The 20978-nt window shown below is 38.6% G+C and overlaps 1 protein-coding gene across 1 annotated transcript in view; it reads right to left on the bottom strand.

The window, feature by feature from the left end:
• The window catches only part of LOC100602816 (testis-specific basic protein Y 1-like), a 102685-nt gene that overhangs the window by 32529 nt on the left and 49178 nt on the right, over positions 1 to 20978 (bottom strand). The window lies entirely within an intron of this gene.

Here is a 20978-nt window from a genome sequence, read left to right as displayed (position 1 = left end):
TTTTGCCATTACTTTCAATGGCAAAAACTGCAATTACTGTTGCACCACCTAATATATATGGTGCTTCAAAGAAAGTAGCATGTGACAATAACATTTATTTGAAGGACTAAGGGAGGTCACTGGATTAATAATTGTGCATGTCATTCTATAAGAGTACCCAAGATTCAGTAGCATCTCTTCAACTCCAAGTTTAAAGGAATCCAGACTGAAAGGTAATATCAGAGGACTGTCACTGAATGGACGTCCCAAATTTTGGGCATGAGCTAATGGCTTTTAATGCTAACTCCCATCTCTATGCATTTGGAACATATTCTGGCAACCTCGCACAGCTTTGCTGGTGCCAGAGCATTTGGGCATTCTCCACTCTAAGTTATTTTGACTAAGTGACTCCTTCCAAATCATAAAAAGAGCATGGGTGGATTTGCATCTTTGGAAGGCAAGGTTCATATTCTATGATAATATTTTGCTCATTTTCCCTCTTGCATATCATGAATTATGAATTTGTGTATTATTCATCCAGGCTAACAGCTAGAAGAAGCTCTCAAAATGCAGGGTACACATGAATTTTGCTAGGAAAGACCCTTGTAATATACATATTTTAAAATGCATATCATCCTTGTCTCTTGTGACTACACACATTCAATGAACATATTTGTGTGTCCGAAAAGAGGGTATGCTGGCAAAATAATAAAAAAGCAATCACTGTTTTTGAGCTTCAGGATCAGAGACTCAAACCTACTTCATCCCTTTCCACTCTTCCTCAATAGCCTCTCTATGGCCCAGTTGTTTTATTTATTAACTGAATGTGTGAGATGGCATTTTCTGTGAAAAATTAGAATCAGATATCTCTAAGCATTTTAACCTCAACAATAGAGTACTTAGTTATAAGGCAGTAATATTCAGTTCAAGAGCAAGTGTACAGGGAAAAATAAAAGAATAAGATGCATCTGGGTGAGCGGCATGGTGCAAAAGATGAAGTGGCCTGAACAGCCGTTCCTTATCACCACACAGATGCTCTGCGGACAGATACTCCATGCACTGCCACTGGGAAACAGATAACCATGCCTGCCACTGGAAGGGGAAGTCACAGAAAGAAATTGCTCTCAGACATCACAGAATGGATTATAAAACAAAAATATCTATATCAGTGAAGACCTTTTAAATCCAATACAAAAAGAAGGGCTTTCTTTGTCCTTCCCTTTGTCATGCCTGCATTATCAAGGATAGCTGCTAGCTGTATACTGCTTGTCTGAAAACAGCAGTAAGAGCTGGAGAAAAGGCCCCATAGATTTCCTTCCTAGTAAAGGAAGACTATTATTATAGGAAATCACACTCTAATTCTGTTTATGTAGACAACTTCTCTTTAAGGGAAAAAGAGTATTGAATATTTAATGTCGTTTACATTTTTCCTGCAACTTCTTATGTTGAGCAAAAGCCATTGTAGAAAAAGGTAAAAATACATTGGTACACGGACAAGTACCATAAAACATTAAGGGAGAGGGTGAACTTCCAAAAGGGCTGGAAGTAGACATATTCAACAGGAAACAGAGACTACTGTTTGCGTGGTAAGAAAATAATTGGACAAGGAAATCAGAAAGCTGGAATCCAGACTCGACCCTGTTGTAAATAAGATTTATGTCCTTGGGTAACAGGCTTAACCTTCCTGGGATTGAATCTGGTTGTGTCTTACATGAAAGGTCAGGTGACTTAGGCTGCCCAGAGACAGATATCAATCAATTAAGGAGGAACGTGGAAAAACCAAGATCTCCTGTTTAAAGTCTTCCAGTTACCCAGCTGCAACAACAGATCACCATGAGTGTGTTCATACACAAGATCTGAGGACTTCAGTGGTAGGTTCTTTTAAGAATAATGTTAGGCCAGGCACAGTGGCTCATGCCTGGAATCCCAGCACTTTGGGAGGCCGAGGCGGGTGGATCACCTGAAGTCAGGAGTTCAAGACCAGCCTGGACAACATGGTGAAACTCCATCTCTACTAAAAATACAAAAATTAGCCGGGCATGGTGGCACGTTCCTGTAGTTCCAGCTACTCAGGAGGCTGAGGCAGGAGAATCGACTGAACCCAGGAGATGGAGGTTGCAGTGAGCCGAGATAGCACCACTGCACTCCAGCCTGGGTGACAGAGCGAGACTCCATCTCAAAACAAAACAAAACAACAGAATAATGTTAAATAGCACTTGATTAATTACTGAGATGCATAGAAAATGTCAAGTATCAAGGAATATTTGAGGATTTTTCTGCTTAAAATTACTTAGAAGGACTAGTGGGATTAGTGACTTGGGTTAACCTATCTTCCAGGGGTCTGCAAGCTAGGGCCCATGAAATACATCTTCTCTGCCACCTGTTTTTGCAGATAAAGTTTTCTTGGAACAAAGCCACACACATCCTTCTGTTTACATAATGTCTATAGCTGCTTTCCTGCTACAATGTAATGAAGGCAGAGTGGAATAGTGGTGATAGAGACCATCTGGCCTCAAAGCTGAAAATATTTACTATCTTGTCCTTTCCTTTTGACCTAGAGGAGGTTATAAGGCCGCCTTATGAGAGATGAAAATGGAAAAGTGTGATATAGGTCATAAGTGACATCTGGTTCCTTATGATAGTTTTTGTTGTACTTAATGCATTGTCTAAACACTTAAGGTAAATGCTGAAGGAAAGTTCCCTTATTTTAGAAATAGCCGGAGAGGAGTGGTGTTACTCATGCATCTCCCCAGTCAATATGCACTCTTTAGACCTGCACCACCTGGGGGCTTGTTAGAAATGCATACTCTCAGGCCCTGCTACAGCCCTACTGAACCAGAATCTGCATTTAACTGGTTTCCTGGGGGATTTATATCCACATTTAGTTTAACTAGCACAGCCCTAGACATTAGAGGAAGTCAGTTTTTACAGACACAACAGAATCTGGGTGCTTTTGCTTTTAACTGGATTCCTGGGGGATTTATATCCACATTTAGTTTAAGTAGCACAGCCCTAGACGTTAGAGGAAGTCAGTTTTTACAGACACAACAGAATCTGGGTGCTTTTGCCAAATTTTCACAGCTATGGACTACAGAGTTGACATACGAATCTGCTGTTAAAAGCATTCTAGGCACAGGGAACTATAAATTCAGAATATTGTACGTTTACAATTTCATGACACGTTTTCAATAAAGTTTTAATTATTTAAAATTTAGCATGTGTATGATATTTGAAAACCACATCCCATAACCATCTTCCCTCTAGAATTGGGTTTACCTGAAATAATAATTGCAATCTTTATCATTTGGTCTTAGTGGATGGCTCATGAAATTTACCAATGTTTAACAGTATCTGAAATCCCCATTATTTTCTGCCCAATTGTTTCCCCTTTATTGCTCTGAAGAACTGTCCTGTTTCCCCTTTATTCTTGCTGAAGAACTGTCCTTGTTAATTTGTTCATTAAGGATATATGGGTGGTAAATTCCTAGTCTTTGTATATCTGAAAGTGGTTTCCATAGCTTCATCTTGATCTGAGGCTACCTGGGTATTGGATTTTCAATTGATGATTATTTTTCAACACTTAGGCTACTTCTCCAAGACCTTTTCACTTCTCCTGATGTTTATGTGACTCTACTAACAGACTAACAGTTTTTCTATTGCAATCTGCTTTTTATTAATATCTTGGGAAAGTACTTAACTTTATCTTCATTCTCAATATTCTTTAGTTTTACATCAATCTGTGGATTTACTGATCATTTTATTTGGTACTCAAGTGATGTATTTCAATGTGAGAGCTCATGTTTCTTTAATTTAGGAGTATTTCCATCCATTATCTACCCAATCATTGTTGCCGTGGTTTGCTCTCATCTCCTTTTACTAACCCATGTCCATAAACATATCTCCTAACAGGTCTTTATGTATTCGTATTATTTTTTATTTCTTTGTGCATCCTCTGTACTATGTTTCAGTGTTCTCTTTGATTGTAGAGTCTACACTTTACAGTATTAGTTTTATTTCCATTACTGTATTAGTCTGTTCTCATGCTGCTAATAAAGACATAGCCGAGACTGAGTAATTTATAAAAGAAAGAGGTTTAATGGACTCACAGTTCCACATGGCTGGGAAGGCCTCACAATCATGGCAGAAGATGAAGAGCAAAGGGATGTCTTACATGGTGGCAGGCAAGAGAGAGTGTGCAGGGGAACTGCCATTTACAAAGCCATCAGATCTCATGAGACTTATTCACTACCATGAGAACAGCATGGGAAAAACCCATCCCCCATGATTCAATTACCTCCCACCAGGTTCCTCCCACAACACGTTGGGATTATTACAATTCAAGGTGAGATTTGGGTGGGGACACGCAGCCAAACCATATTATTTACTGTTCTTTTTTGTTTCTGTAGTTGTGATTTTGCAATTTCTATACCCACTTGCTTTTATTTGGTGCCTGCCTGTCTCTGTTTCATGATTTTTTTGCTCTTTTCATGATTGCTGTTTTTCTTGCATGTATCTTCCTTTGCTTCTCCCTTGCGGTCTCCAGAAGTATTAGAGGTACTGTTCCCTGGAGGCATCATAGGTCCTGTGCTGAAGGCAACTGCTCCTCTAGAGAATGCTTGCCCCATTCTAAGGAATTTCACTTAATGTCTATTTTAAAATCTAAACTGTGGTTAATTGGAAGATTGCATTTTCCACTTCTTGATTCTTTTTGCATGTGTTTTGGGATTTGGATCTTCAGGTGAATAAGATGCATCTCTCTCACTCTTTCTCTGTCTCTCTTTCTTCTTTGCACACACATCTGTCTTCATGTGTCTATTTCCTTGTCCCCTTACCCTTCTCTATGGTCTTATCCTCAGTGGTTGGAGCTCCCACCCAGAGACGTGAGTGGCGTAGTCATGAGTTCATTCACTGAATCTGCAGCCTGCTCAGCTTGGTTCTTGGTGGTGACGTTGTGTCAGCTCCCTTTCTCCTCCCTAGGATCTCAATTTCATAGAAATGCCAGCTCTGAGTAATGGTCAGTAGCTGTCTTCAAACTCTCTTATTTCTGGAAAGAAAGGGCTCTGTCTCCCAGACTCCTGGGGCATCTTTCATAATTTCCCAGGAATTACACTCCGGGTGTCTCCTGGCTCTTGGGCCTAGAGTCCAGCAGTTCCTGGCCACTACTGTGTTGAGTTCCCATCTGGTTTCTATTCCTAAGAAGACAATTTCCTCATTTGGAAATTTGACTATCACTGTTCCATTTTTACGTATTATGTTTCATCTCTCGGTCCTACATGTTAGAAACAAAGACGAGACCTCAAGTATGAGCTTATAATTTTGTCTACAATAAGGCACAACAAGAGACGTGACCCCTTCTATTAAACAGGCCAGGGGAGTGTACCTGAGTGAGTCAATTTAAGCTGGAGACCAGTGTAAATGTATGTTGTGTATGGGCATGTTGGTATATATAATAATAATATGTAAATGTAGTTGAAATATTTTGGATACTGGATATTTTATTAAATACCTTACCAGAATCAGATTTCTAACCTGAACCATTTTTTGACTATTTATTTATTTATTTTAAGTCAGAGTCTCACTCTGTCACTTAGGCTGGAGTGCAGTGGTGCTATCTCGGCTCACCGCAACCTCTGCCTCCGGGGTCCAAGTGATTCTTGAGCCTCAGCCTCCCAAGTAGCTGGGGTTACAGGTGTGTGCCACCACACCAGGCTAATTTTTGTATTTTTAATAGAGATGGGGTGTTTCACCATGTTGGCCAGGCTGGTCTCAAACTCCTGACCTCAAGTGATCCACCTGCCTCGGCCTCCCAAAGTGCTAGGATAATAGGCATGAGCCACTGTACCCAGCCTTTTCTTGACGGAGTTCTGATATCTTCAAATTGAGATGAATACACAATAAGGATAACATTTCCTAATGTGCTACCACATTAGAAGCTTAGGGACAGGACAAGCTATAAATAAATAAATGAATTAGATGGAAAAATAGATGGATATGTAGCTAAAAATACAGCATGTTTATTACTAGTGAGTGACTCAAGCCTGCTGGAAAAATGGAAACCTTTTCAAGGACAAAGCTAAACCTTTCCATTAATTACATTCCAAATACAGGAACTATATGAAAAAATAAAGCCACTGAAAATTGCTAAAAGTATTAAACAGCTACTTTTATATCACAGACAAGACTCATCTTTTATATGTGAGACAGTATCACCTATTTAAATCTGAAGCTATTTTTGCATTTGCCTTGAATGTGCAGGTACTATATTTAAGGCAGACGGGTGATGAAGGAAATAACGCCTACTCCAGTGGATTAATTTAGTGGATTCACTTGAAAAATAGCCTTACCTTCCTCTAAATTAAGAAATATTTACTCTTACTCTGCAGATGTCAAATGAAAAAGAAATGATAGAGCCCTTGGTTTCAAGAGAGACGTCTCTTTATAGTGTTATAAATTGTGCTTTGCAAATTAAACTTGTACAAGCAAAAGTTTCCCTTCATTCTGGGAAAATAGGCCTTGTTAATACAATGCTTTTCCTCCGCAACTTTAGAGTTTCTGCATAAACTTAAAAGAAGTTAAAAATAGACAAATATGATTTATTTAGCCAAAAAAAGAAAACAGGGTAAATCATTCAACTTATTAAGAGAAATCTAACTATTCAAGTTGCTGAAAAGACCACAAATCCTTGTTTTTGCAGAGACGCTCTTATTTTTCAGTCTATTTATTTTACATAGTGCCCTCAAATACAAATTTTAGATAAACATAAGTTATGAGCAGACATTTTTTTCTGCTTTAAGTATTATATTCCACCAGATGGATAAAACTTAACAGTTTTATTAAACTGCAAATTTAAAAACTGCATTTTAAAAAAGTCAATGTCCACACAAATAATTCAAAACACCAACGTGTTTTTAAATTCAGATCTATGTATCTGGGGGTGAAAATCTTAAACCAGCCTTCCAGCCTTTCACCTTGGGGTAGGGGGAGCAAACGTTAGCACTGTGGTTGGGGAGAGAGGAAACTTGATTGATTGATTGAGACAGGGTCTTGCTCTGTCACCCAGGCTGTAGTGCAGTGGCACAATCACAGCCCACTGTAGCCTCTATCTCCTGGTCTCAAGCAATCCTCTCGCATCAGCCTCTCAAGTAGCTGGGACCACAGGCATGCGCCACCAAGCCTGGCTATTTTTTTTTTATTTATTTATTTTTTTGTAGCAATTGGGTCACCCTATGTTGCCCAGGGTGGCGTCAAAGTCCTGGGCTCAAGCGATCCTCCCACCTTGGCCTCCAAAAATGTTGGGATTACAGGCGTGAGCCACTACATCCAGCTGGTTTTAAAACAGAATGTTTCAGTAAAAACAATGACTTCTATGGCAAGAGGTTTTAAAACCTGGCCATGGAAGAATCATTGTTTCTACCGAAAATGATAAGGTAATGTGACACTTCACTGCTGCCATCATGTAGCTTATATCAATAAGGGCATGTCAGCAACTCACTCTCCCAGGCAGAATAAAATGCATAATAGAAGCTAAGAAAAAAAGTTGTGATACTTCTAAATAAGAAAGAATGCTTTCAGAAAGAGCAGGGCATGAGGACAGGGTGCATGGTAGCGGGTGGTATGAGGGAGATGGTCTTGAAACCAAACCTTGGAAGAGGAAGACATATTCAAGTTGTAAAGTACGGCCTGAAATTACACTAAAAATTAAATCAATGTTTATGCTACATGCTTTTATTTCAATTTGAAAAATAAACAATCTTTTTTTACGTTAACTGTTTCAGGCATCTTAATTTGTTACGGGTTTGCCTGATAGAAGCGTTACGATGGAAAAAATAAAAGAGGAAAAGGAGGGAGATATAATTCTGGAAAAAAGAATGTACACTGGAGGTAGAGAGCTCAGGGATGGCAGCTCAGATCTGGAACAATTACAGTGCAATACTTGGGCATCAGCACTCTAAATCCCGAGGAGCTAGCCAGGAGCGAAGTGAGGAAAGAGCAAATAAATTTAAACAATGCTAAATACCAAAGACAAGCTAGCTAATTCTTATTTTGCATGAGGCTTGCCCACGTCCTTTCTTGTAAATTGTCTGGGCCATCTCTGGTCATTTGGTGGCATCAGCAGAACAGAGATATAGTGAGATGCAGAGAGCCATCGAAGTTGTCTGACGTGGTGGGAACAAATGTGACTTGGCTTGGAGTGTCAAGCCAAGAATGAGTGCATGCATCAGATGAAAGTTGTCCATGGGGTCTTGCAGACATGAATCGCTGCAAATGTAGTCTAGTGAAAAAGCAGAATTCAGATGCAAAACACCATTTTCAAAACTTCTCTTTCAAAACCCAAATGCAAAGTGTATTTCCCCATATAGAATATACTAAATAATGCACGGCCAACAGACCCATGCTCACAGTACATCACAGAAACATTCCCAATGCCTTTCTTCAACCAGTTATTTTCAACTCAATATTATTTATCAAAAACAGAAAACCTTTTTACCTTTATTGCTTAAAATTCCTTTAGAGGTTTGGGCATTGTATAGATAGAAAAAAAATGCTTTCAGGATGAAAATAAATAATTAATGACCTTTAGATCTGAAGCATGGAAGCAAAAACAAAATCGGTTTTGCATTTTCACCCTCACTCAAATATATTTATAGTCCAAAGCTGCTTCTCTGAAACTAGACATGGTTTTAAAAGAAAGCTTACCATGTACTTTTTGCAAGGTACTTGAACACATGATTTTTATTTCATGAGGAAATAGGGGATGGAAGTGAAATAATAGAATACAGAATAGATCCTCCCAATTAGAGGGTGCTAAGGCAACTAAAAGAGGGGAAAATCACACTTGCTTAATTATTAAAGACTGGAAAAGAAATAATCCATTTCCTGTAGAGGAATGACATTGCACAGCAGCTGCAAAGGCAGGTGAATAAATAGGTTGCAGAGAATCTTACTGACTGCTTGCTTCAGTTTACAAATTAAAGAGAAATCGAATGCATTTCAATGAATATAACAGTGCCCAGGCAGAGAGAAAGCATATTATTTGTGGCTTGCACACACTGCTAGAGATATGCAATTTCATAGGAGTAAAATCTATAATTTGGAATTGGTTTAACAGTTATCATGGCTAGCACGTTGCTGATTCTTAATGAATGTGTGTTAATGTCAAGTATTAATTTAGAGTTTAAAAATCAGGGCTCCCTGTTTACTTCCATGAATGTTTATTGATACTGACGTGTGATAGGCACAGTATAATTCACACAAAGATAGAACCATTGTAATGCTTGCTAACTGTGTATACTTGGAGTTAAATATCCACCTCACTACCTGTCCCCAAGTAGCTGGGACTGGCAGGCAGACAGCAAAAGTATAATATGTAGGAAGAAAATGTATTCCCTTCATTTTTTTAAAGTTTCTCTTTTTCAATATTTCCTATGCCAATCTCAAAACCCTTTTTGTTCTCCTAAAGTCCATGCAGGGTTTTAACTTTTCCCTCATAGATGCTTCCTCAGACTCTGGATCTCCTTCACCCATTACTTCATCTCTATTAATTTCTTCCTCCCAATTCTTGCCTCCTGAGAGTCCACCCACAAGTCCCAAGCACACCTGCACAGCACTCCGATAACCCAATTTTGTGCTCAGCCTAAGCCAGTGCTTCTCAACCTTGGCTACACATTAGAATAACCTGGGCAGCTTCCAAAAATTTCAACAGATTCTGGCAACAATGTTTTCTAAAGCTCCTATGAGGCCTCCTGTGATTCTAGTGTGCAGCCAATGAGTCCTGGGCTGAGGGGAGCCCATTGGCTTATTCTATGAGTCATTTTGGGGTATTTGTACATTAATCAGGGCATTCTAAAAAAAAAAGTCTTAACATAGCAGTCCCTTAGAGAAACACTTTTGAGATTTATTAATAGGTATTGGGTGCATCAAAAAAAAATTGGAATTCTACAGTCTGATAAATTTGTCAATGCATGCATATCATGTCACCCTCTCAGAGACATGAGTGAATACATCAGATACTCTATGAACACATGGCTTTAAAAAAAAAAAAAACACAAAAAAACCCAGATAACAAAAAATTAAACTCATTTCAGTTTTATTTAGTCCGGGACTCTCAAATTTATTTGACCACCAAATAGGGTTTTGTTTTGTTTTTTTTCAGAGCATCAAAATTAACATCCCATGAAAATAAGACTCAATTTTCCCTTGGGAAAAGGCTGTTTCAACACTGCAGGATTTGTCTTTAGAGGTGGAACTTGGTCCTCAGTGCAAACTCCTGGGGAAGAAATCAAGGAGAGATTGTGGGGAATTTTCTCAGACTTTCTTCATTTCTTCTACAGAAGGTCAGTGGATTCTTCAATCTGTAAGGTCAGCTTAGAATGCAAACTTTTCTTCAACCAAGCTAAGCTATTCGCCACTTCTGTAGTGGAGATTCATGTTACTTTATTTCCATGACAAAATTTAAATTTTGAACATCAGAGCTAGAAAAATTCTAAGACATTATCTAGAATGAAGAACTAATTTTTCCACTGCGGGTCCAGTACCTAACTCAAAGAAACCTCAGCTCAATCATCTATAAAATGGGGATGATGAAAAAAACATTGTCCTTGTCATGTATCTGTGGCTATTAGATAAAACGCACTTTCCAAGAACCCAGTGAAATGACTGATCCAGAGAACACACTCAACACATGAATGCAGTCAGTATTGCCATTTTCAAGAAGCCAGATTTTATGGGAACACCAGGTACAGCGTTTACAGGAAAGGAAATGTCAGTAAGACACACACACAGACCTTTGACCTTCCCACACAGGAACTGGAAGAAATGTGTGGCTTTGTCTTTAGCAGGTCTCAAATTCTAAATGACAAATATAGAAACAGGAAGGAAAGGAGCAAGATGAGACATCTGCAAAAAGGTTTGAGGAGATTCCCTGGTCAATTTGTTTGAGAAGACCTAGGGATAAAGGAAGTGGGATATAATATACAAAACTATGAGGAAGCATAGAGTGTTGAATGTTGATACTTAAAAGTAACGGATGATCAAAAAGAAAGAGTGGTACAAATAATTTAGGCTGGATTGAATTGGTGGAAAATTTCCAAAATTAAATGTCATTTAGGGCTGGGTGTAGTGGCTCATGCCTGTAATCCTAGCATGGAGGCTGAGGTGGGTGGATCGCTTGAGGCAATGAGTTTGAGATCAACCTGAGCAACATAGTGAGAACCTGTTTGTACAAAAGAAAAAAAAAAAAGAAAGAAAGAAAAAAAGAAAAAATTAACCAGGCAGGGTGCCACGCACCCGTAGTTTCAGTTACTCGGGAGGCTAAGGTAGGGGGATCACTTGAGCCCAGTAGTTTGAGCCTTCAGTGAGCTATGATCGCTCTACTGCACTCCAGCCTGGGTGATAGAGGAAGACCCTGTCGCTAAAAAAAACAAAACAAAACAAAAAGTAACGCAGTAATGGAGATAAGTTGTGAATTTTGAGAAAGAAAATGAGGTGGTCACAAGAATAGAGTTTATTGCTGTTAAAAAATTTTGTTTTAAGTATTGCCTTAGAAAATGGGCATAAGTTACGGTCTCAGGAGTTTACATCAGATCCTTATAATTTTTATCTATCATACTGGAAAGTTTTCTGAGAATCAAATATGATGTAGGCAAAATCAGCTGTTAATCCAGGTTCTACACCTGATGAAAAGCCACTTCTGAAAATACCAGATTAAGCTACATTCATTAGGATGTTCCTCTCCTACAATAAAATGTCATTATTGCTGCTCTAGCTAACTGAGAATTCATGATGATTTAGACATCACTTAGCAAAATGTTACTCATGTAAAGCAAAGCTCTTTTTTACATATTGTGCAAGTTCTTAAAGTAATGAATATGTATATACCTGCAAATTGTAACATAATTCAGACTACTTTTTCCACTAATGTAAAGCAGTCAAGTTTATAGATTTTGTCTTTCAATGTGCACTTCTGAGTTTTCAAACTAGAATATATGTTTCATCCACTGCATACTGTTTATTTTCACATTTACTTCCAACCACTCATTTTGTACATATGAGCATAGCATGTAAAATATTCTATATACCTAATTCTTATAGGTACAGATGTTTCTTTCTTTTTTCTTAAAGTGGGAAAGGACTAATTTCGAGGGCTCATGAATCCCTATAAAATCAGAACCATTACCTATGTTGTTCGTTGCTATGGCTACATATTCATGGGATCTGTAGATATGACATAATTCAGGTATCTGCAGAGCAATATCATTGCAAAGAAATCAAGAAAATTTAAATAGCACAAGAAACCAAGAAAAATAATTTATAAAAAGGATACTCTTGGAGATAATAAAATTTCTTACTTCATTTTGTAATATATTTTCAACTTTTATTATTAAATATTAACATCTTTTTATATGTATTCTGTCTCTCCTAAGAATCTAATTCTTCCATTTAATACTTAAAATGTATTCACTACCTGGATAGGAAAAAAGTAGAGAAGATTTTCTTAGCTATGGCATATTGCATAAAATAATGTAAGACAGTGGTAGAGATTAAGTTTATTGTTTGCTATTATAAATAAACAAATATTGCTTTTAACTTGTAACTTGTAGAGGGTATGTTTGTGTAAAGAGATTTCTTTTTCTGGCATCAAATATATTAAATTTACTGAATGACCTTTGATAAAATAAAAGAGCTATGTTGCTTTTCTAAACAATAATCTAAATTAGCAGTTGGGTTGATAATCCGGAAATACAAATAAAAATTTAGAATAACACAATGATTAGGTGTTCCTATTATAAATAAGACAAGCCTGTTAGTATTCATTCATGGCTAGATGGTTGAGAGACAGGTGGTAAGCCAAAAAACATACAAATGCATTCAGATATTAATTGCATAATAATTCATTTCACTGGATTGTACATGATTTTCACATGAATTCATTGTAGCCAAAACAAGTATTCACCTCCTGAATCACAGGAAATAATGCTTCTTGATTGATATATTAAAGTGACTGGTAAGTAGTGATTCTTATAAGAATGTTATATTTCTGACCATGTATTTCCTTAATCAAAAGTTAAAATTTTAGGAACTATAAATTTGGATAAGCCTGATAAAATACTTAAAAGAACATGAAAGTGCCAATGAAACATTAGGAAAGTGTATTATTCTGTCCTCATGCTGCTAATAAAGACATGCTAGAGACATAATTTATAAAGTTCCACAGTTCCACATGGCTGGGGAGGCCTCACAATCATGGCGGAAGGTGAATGAGGAGCAAAGTCACATCTTACATGGCAGCAGGCAAGACAGCATGTGGAGGGGAGCTCCCCTTTATAAAACCATCAGATCTCGTGAGGCTTATTCACTATCACCAGAACAGCATGGGAAAGACCTGACCCCACGATTCAATTACCCCCCACTGGGTCTCTCCAGCAACATGTGGGAATTATGGGAGTTACAATTCAAGATGAGAATTGGGTGGGGACACAGCCAAACCATATCAGGAAGAAAGAAAACCTACCAGGAGACAAAAGGAAATCTATGTTGATGAAGATGGAAAACACTGAAAAAAGAGAAGAGCAACTGAAGATAAAGGAAACACGGTGAACAAATCCAGATAGAAGCCCTGGGTGTGAGTAATCAAGTAACAGTCAATGTGAAAGAAAGCTGGTTTCATAAATACAAGTTTTACCTGTGAGCTATCAGTCATATTGATCTGTCCCTTCACACTGACTGCATTGGTCAGAGTTTTCCAGAGAAACAAAACCAATAGGATAGAGAGAGAATGAAGTAGACAGATAGATATACAGATGATTGAAAGATAGATGATAGATAGATAGATAGATAGGGCTAAGTAGATGATAAATAGCTAAAGAGAGATGACAAATGATTGACAGATAGGCAGATGATAGGTAGATTATAGAGAGATCAATAGATAGATAGACATGGATAGGTAGATGATAAATAGCAAGAGATAGATAACAAATGATTGACAGGTAGATGATAAATAGCAAGAGATAGATAACAAATGATTGACAGGTAGATGATAAGTAGATTACAGATAGATAGATAGATAGATAGATAGATAGATAGATAGATAGACATGGATAGGTAGATGATAAATAGCAAGTGATAGATGACAAATGCTTGACAGGTAAATGATAGGTAGATTATAGATAGATAGATATGATGATAGATAGATAGATGATAGATAGACAGACATGGATAAGTAGATGATAAATAGCAAGAGATAGCTGAGAAATGATTGACAGATAGGTAGATGATAGATAGATAGATAGATAGATAGACAAATACACATGCAGATGTACGTTTTTGTCTTTCTATATGTATCCATCAATGACATTTACTTGTAAGGAATTGGCTCACCTGATGATGAGGACTGGCATGTCTAAAATAAGTAGAGGAAGCAGTATGCCGGAAACTCAGGATTTCTATGTTACTGTCTTGAATTTCTTGAGGCTGAGTTTCTTTACTCTAGGAAATCTGTTTCAGCTCTTAAGGGGATTGGATGTAGGCCATCATGTATTGAGGGTCAACTCCCTGATGTCAAGTGATAGGGAATGTTAATCCCATCTACAACATACTTTTGCAGCAATATCTAAATTGGTGTTTGGCCATGATTGACTTGTAAAATTTAATCATCACACCAACCTGACTTCTCTCTGCTCCAGACATCCCTCTCACATTGAAGAGAACAGAGTTCTCTTGTTTAGTCTCTTCAGTCATCATGGAGTGGGTAAGTTTGTATTGTGTTCAGAGTAAGTTGCACCATTGAGTAATCTCTGGAATCTTTAAGAGCTTTGTCTGATAATAAGAAGGTTAATCGTATCTACAATGAAATATGTGAGAGGGAACCAGAGAGACAAAGGAGAACGCTTGGGCCCAACCTCTATATTCACGGACTTTATGGCTACAAGATTGGTTGATATGGTCAAATATCCCTGCACGTTTTGACATTCTTCTGTGTGAGGTTCAGTCAGGAGTGGTGTATAGCATGGTGACTTCCGCCATCAGGCTACTCAGGGTCTGATATTAGCCTTGTCACGGATTAGTTGAGTGGCTTTCAGGAAATTTTTTAACCTCTGCAGACCTCAGTTTATTTGCCTGTAGGGCAGGTAAAACAATGGTACCCAGCTGGATTGCTGTGAAGTTGTAATGGCATAATTTGTGTAAATTAAATAAGACAGGGTCTAGCATATAGCAAACATTCAGTAAATGCGAGCTACAATTCTTAGCTGCTCCCCTGTCATCTCTGACTCAGATCATGGGAGCCTGAGGTGTCTACTAAAGATGGGGTGGCATATATATGTGACTCTCCAGAAAGCTTGCTCTACTCCAACAGTAAGTTGGCCTGTAGCAATAGGTAAGGCTGATGTTCAAGTCTTTCCTATGAAAACATCACTTATGTGATTGAATGACTTGCTATAGCTATTATTCTTTCCTTCACAGATAAACTTATTAACAGGGTTGTCTATTACTTGTCCTTGAACTATTACTGCTCAACTCTCCACAACCTGGCTTCTGCACCAAGTATGCTACTGAAATGAATTGAAAATACTATCATCTTCTCAGTAATTTCTCCTGCCTGCCACCGAGCTCATACCTATTCCTAAATCTTAACAGTAGTCACGTTTGCCTTATAAGTCACATTGTAGCATCGCAGACAAAAACTAATGGTGATACAATGTATTGGTGTCACACATTAGCTAAATAAACTTGTGGACCTTATTAATATTTTATAGTTCCTTTAAAAAGGGCTCTTTCTGATGGCTGGGGATACCAGAGTGATAATTAAGCATCCTCCACACTGTCACCCTGCCAGGCATTTTGCAAGTCAGGAGGATGGATTGTGGTGGGGCTTCCTAGATTCTTATCTGTATACATCTCCACAATTTTTTCTTTCTCCTTCTGTTATTTATGTTTTTAAATTGTGAGGCAGCAGAAAATGGTACAGTCAGTTGATGACTTCATAGTTTGTTGTAATCAAATAAATATACCCCTTTCCCCATCTCTATGGGTCTCCTTCTTATTTAATCTTGAGTATTTGATTTGAATAGAATAAAATGATATAAATCCAAATTTTCTACAAATAGAGCAATATGGTTTCTTATGGTGAAACTGAGTGGTAGAGAGAAATGATACAGAAAAAAGGCTTATTTTTCAATCCATGTATGCCCTTTCGTACCTTTGAATTTTCTGCCATGTGCATGTATTACTTATTGAAATATGTTAAATAAGTAAATTAAATGAACAACCACATGAACAAATTTAACTGCAGAATATCAAAACCTATAGTTTTTGTGATATATACATACATATATATTCAAGAATAAATGTTTTTATAGATCTTCCTTTAGGATTTCCTTCTTCCAGATTTAGCTTTTCAATAAATAGAAACTGTGTCACAAAAGGAACCACATGAGGATTTAAGACATGGATTTCAGAAATCAAGATGCCAGTCATGTTCTCTTTGAGGCAATTCAGAAAGAAATGTTGCAGATTGCCTTCCTAATAATGCCTGATGAATGACACCTCCCTGTGTCCACCATAAAGACACAGAGTCTATTTCCATGCCCTTGATCTGAGAATAGCCTTGTTATGTACTTTGACAAACAGAATGTGGCAGAGTAAATGCTGTGCGAAGTCTGGGAATTCGATCTTAAGAGACCTTGCAGCTTTCACTCTTGTCCCCTGGTAAACGAGCTCTGAGGCCACCATACAGTGAGGAAGACAAGTGTAGACTCTTGGAGAGAGACCATACACAATGCAAACCAAGGCACCCCAGCCAGCAGGAAGCAGCAACTCTGGGCAGGTGAGTGAGGTTATGTTTTTCTACTTCTCAGTTCCTTCATCTTGCACCCTGTGATCTCCGATCAGTGTAAAATGGGATTTCTCTTTTTGATGTTTTCTCCTGACATTTCTACTTTTGAACCGTGAAATGCACCTATAACTTTCTAGAACGATATGAAATGAACCTATGCAATAATAAGAATTCCATATTAGATATCAGAACTGCCTTTCAAGTTTCCTCTCACCTTAGAAAGCTATACTTGATCCAAGCGACTCGAAAGGGCTGAGTTTCTCAAATAAAGAGGAGCAGGTGCTTCTAAAAAGCTCTCCTCTGGGCTCATTCTCAGTGTACAGCTGCCGTGATGCATCCCTTCCCACAGCCTTAACTTCTGGTGTTGAGCAAAGAACAGAAAACCAGGGTTGCAGCTCAGTGGCATCGCAGAGGCAAACAGCATTTAACTGTCTCCATGCATCACTCTGATTTGAGACTAAAGTCTCTCCTTTTCCTCTTTGCATCAAGAAGAGAGGGCAGCACCAGATTAAATGAGTGGATCTTAGGCCATGCCCTGCCTGTCTTCACATCAGCCTGACACGTCTATCACCACCTTCCACATGTAGCAATCACTGAACTTTGCAATAGCTCAGCTTCTGCCCACACACGTCTTTGACCAGTGGAGACAATGGAGGCATCATTGCACCAAGAGTGCTGGCTAAATGTTTGATGAATGCAGTCCAGAGCACATCTGCCTTTAAAACTGCTTCACATTCAAACTAAGGTAGAGTCACTGGGAGAGATCTGGAAGATGAGCACTTCTCTCACATCACATCATCCCACTGTTCCTTCAGAACACATGGATCGCTTTCGAAAACATCGTCATGTTTTCAGTAATCTACTCCTCTTTTGTTTTACTCCAAATGATTTTCCCAACCTTCCACAACCTTTATAGGGACACACATTTTCTCCTAAAGATTTTTTTGCATCATACGAAACATAATTGATTCTCCACAAAAATCTGCCATTAATAAGAATATTTAAAGAAAATGCCTTAGGCATTTAAAAATGTTTTAAGTAGTGCCAACATCATTGGATTAAGCACGTGGCCTTAGAAGTTGACTACTTTGATAGACAATGTTCATTTGGATAGAGGACAACTGGTATCATTTTTTTAGATAATTAAAACATAACCACTCTAATCCAACCATAAACATAAACCACAATAAAGAGCAAAACAACATACAGGTATTTATTTATACTCACAGTGTGCATCATTTGCCTATTTGATGGTATATCTAGCATTATTTTAATCTCACAATCTAACATTTTGGTCTCCTGGCTTTACTTCACTTTTCCTCTGATATATGATGCTTTACAACTAATATCAATTCCAGAAGGCATCTTATTTTCCCCATATCCAAAATTATTAATAAATATGTCAAGGGAGGAAAACTAGCATCAACCCTTTTAGCAGCTTGACTATTCCTTAAGTCAATACAAATACGTATTATTGACCTTCAAGTCATTTCCCCACAGGGTGTACTCTTTTGGTGGAAGCTAATTTGCTCCTATTTGTAGGAAAGCAGAATGGTGCAGTGCATAAAACAATTGTGTGAGAGCAAAGGGGATAAGTTTGTATTCCTAATACTGCCAGACGTCATCATCAAACCTTTCCTGATCTCAGTCTCTTTCTCTGTACAAGCAAAGGAAGATCTGGGGTTGGAACTTCCAAGGCCCTTTCCATCTCAGGATTCCGTGCCAATTCTCCCTTTAATGTTGGAGGGGCAGGTAACCTTGTAATGAGAAATCTAGACAGAGCTTTTCCACCCTAGGTGTGCACAGCTCTAGAGCAGTCTCCTCACCACTTTTGATGGCTGCACTATACAAGCAGCCGGGAGAACGAATGACATGACCATGAAACCAGAGCTCCGATTACTTCCACCTATTAATCCTCCTGGCATCATTCTTGAAGGAGAGAAAGAGAACAGACAGAGTAATATGTCAAACACACTTACATTAATGTCAATGTGAAGTCCCTACTCCAATCAGGTATAAGAGAACCAATAAAAAGAACAAAGAGAATTTCCTGGGTGTCTCCTCTGAGCTCTTTGATTATAAAATCCCATTCAATTTTTGCTGGACACTATGGCTCAAGTCTTTAATCCCAGCACGTTTGGAGGCTGAGGCAGAAGCACTGTGTTAGCTCAGGAATTTGAGACTAGACTGAGCAACACAGCAAGACCCCCATCCCTACAAAAAAAAAAAAAAAACTTAAAAACAGCCAGGTGTGGTGGTACACGTCTGTAGTCCCAGCTCCTTGGGAGGCTGAGATGGGAGGATCACTTCAGCCCAGGAGTTTAATGCTGTAGTGAGCTGTGATTGCACTACTGAACCCCACCCTGAGTGACAGAGCAAGACCCTGTCTCTAAAAAATAAATAAATAAAAATAAAATGAAATAAAATCCAATTCCAGGTAAGCATTATTACTCTCCTACAACTGATAAAACAAACTAGGCTTAAAAGAGTAAAATAGCTTGTCTAGGGTCCCTTGGTCCCTTGCTCCTCCCTGGAGTGAGGAGAAGTGTGGTTCCCAGATGGCCTGCCTCCAGTGGCTGCACTGAGGGGTGGCTTGAAAAGGATTTAGACCACACAAAAATCTCCATCACATCCCTCTGAGTCACCCAAACAAATACACAATCTCAGTGATATGGTTTGGCTGTGTCCCCACCCAAATCTCACCTTGAATTATAATAATCCCCAGGTGTCAAGGGTGGGGCCAGGTGGAGATAATTGAATCACAGGGGTAGTTCCCCTCATACTGTTCTCATGGTAGTGAATAAGTCTCACAAGTTCTGATGGGTTTATAAATGGGAGTTCCTCTGCACATGCTCTCTTGCCTGCCACCATGTAAGATGTGCCTTTCTTCTCCTTTGCCTTCTGCCAGGCCTGTGAGGCCTCTCCAGTCATGTGGAACTGTGAGTCCATTTAACCTCTTTTTCTTTATAAATTACCCAGTCTCAGGTATGTCTTTACTAGCAGGGTGAGAACAGACTAATACACTGAGCCATCAGAAACCAGGTGTTTGCTATGTAAACACAGCTTCTAAGCAGCATCCTTGCCCTCCCTTCTATCACACTGATGATACCAACCTCCTTCATATAGAGATCCTGGGGTCTCCACTACCTAAATCAGATCACAGAGGATTCCACTTTAGAAACACAACAAAAAAAGTATGTTCCCAAGCTTCATCTCAGAATTGGACCACAGTACAGTGGGGACCCAGAATCTTCACTTTTAACAGGAAAGCCACGTAATTCTTGATAGTTTCAAATAGCAATGCTTGAAAACTACTGCCCTGGAACACTCTAAGTTGTACTAGGTTGAGGTGAGGGGAATGGAACAAGAGAAGATGTCAGGGGGTAGAAATATAAGGAGTCTGTACTAAACCTGCTCCCTGGTTTCCCCCATGACATAGTGCTGCCCCCCTGGGCATCATGTGGTCCATGAACCAATAGCACCAACATCACCCAGGAGCTTGTTAAAATCACAGAGTTTGGGGCCCATCTCCAAATCTACCAAATCATAATCTATATTTTAATGAGATCCCCAGATATTTCATGTACACATTGGAGTTTTAGAACGGGTGAGGCAATAAATATGATGATTTACCGGGAATCTCACCTTCCCCAACTCAGGGGAAAAGAAAACAAATATTCACATAACATCTACCAGGCACACTTTATAAACAATGTTAATTATTTCTTTCATGATTCACCAAAGTGTAGTGCACTTGGTTTCTCCAGTCACCTGCTTGGCCCTCTTCCAAGTGTACTTTCCTTCCTTTCTTTTCTTTCCTTCCTTTCCTTACTGTTCTAAAGCTTTTTAATAAACTTCCACTCCTGCTCTGAAACATTCCTCCATCTTTTTCCTGCCTTATGCCACCCTGTTCGATTCTTTCTTCTGAGAAGGCAAGAATTGAGGTTGCTGCAGATCCATATGGATTTGCCGCCAGTAACTTGGATACCTTCCACCAGTGACATATTTGGTGCCACATGATTCAGATACCTTCCTTAGTGGTAAGAGATCTCTATGCCTCACCTTCTTTGGCTGGAGGCATCTGGCCCCCGTGCGTGGTTTTTTTTCTCCTCTCTCTCTCTAATTAAAAATAAAGATTCACCAAAGTAAAGTATCTTATTTCAAATTC

Source organism: Nomascus leucogenys, chromosome X, assembly GCF_006542625.1.
Source record: "Nomascus leucogenys isolate Asia chromosome X, Asia_NLE_v1, whole genome shotgun sequence".
In the NCBI taxonomy this organism is placed as follows: Eukaryota; Metazoa; Chordata; class Mammalia; order Primates; family Hylobatidae; genus Nomascus; species Nomascus leucogenys.
The sequence above is the reverse complement of the archived record's forward strand: the minus strand, read 5'-3'. Positions and strand labels throughout refer to the sequence as shown.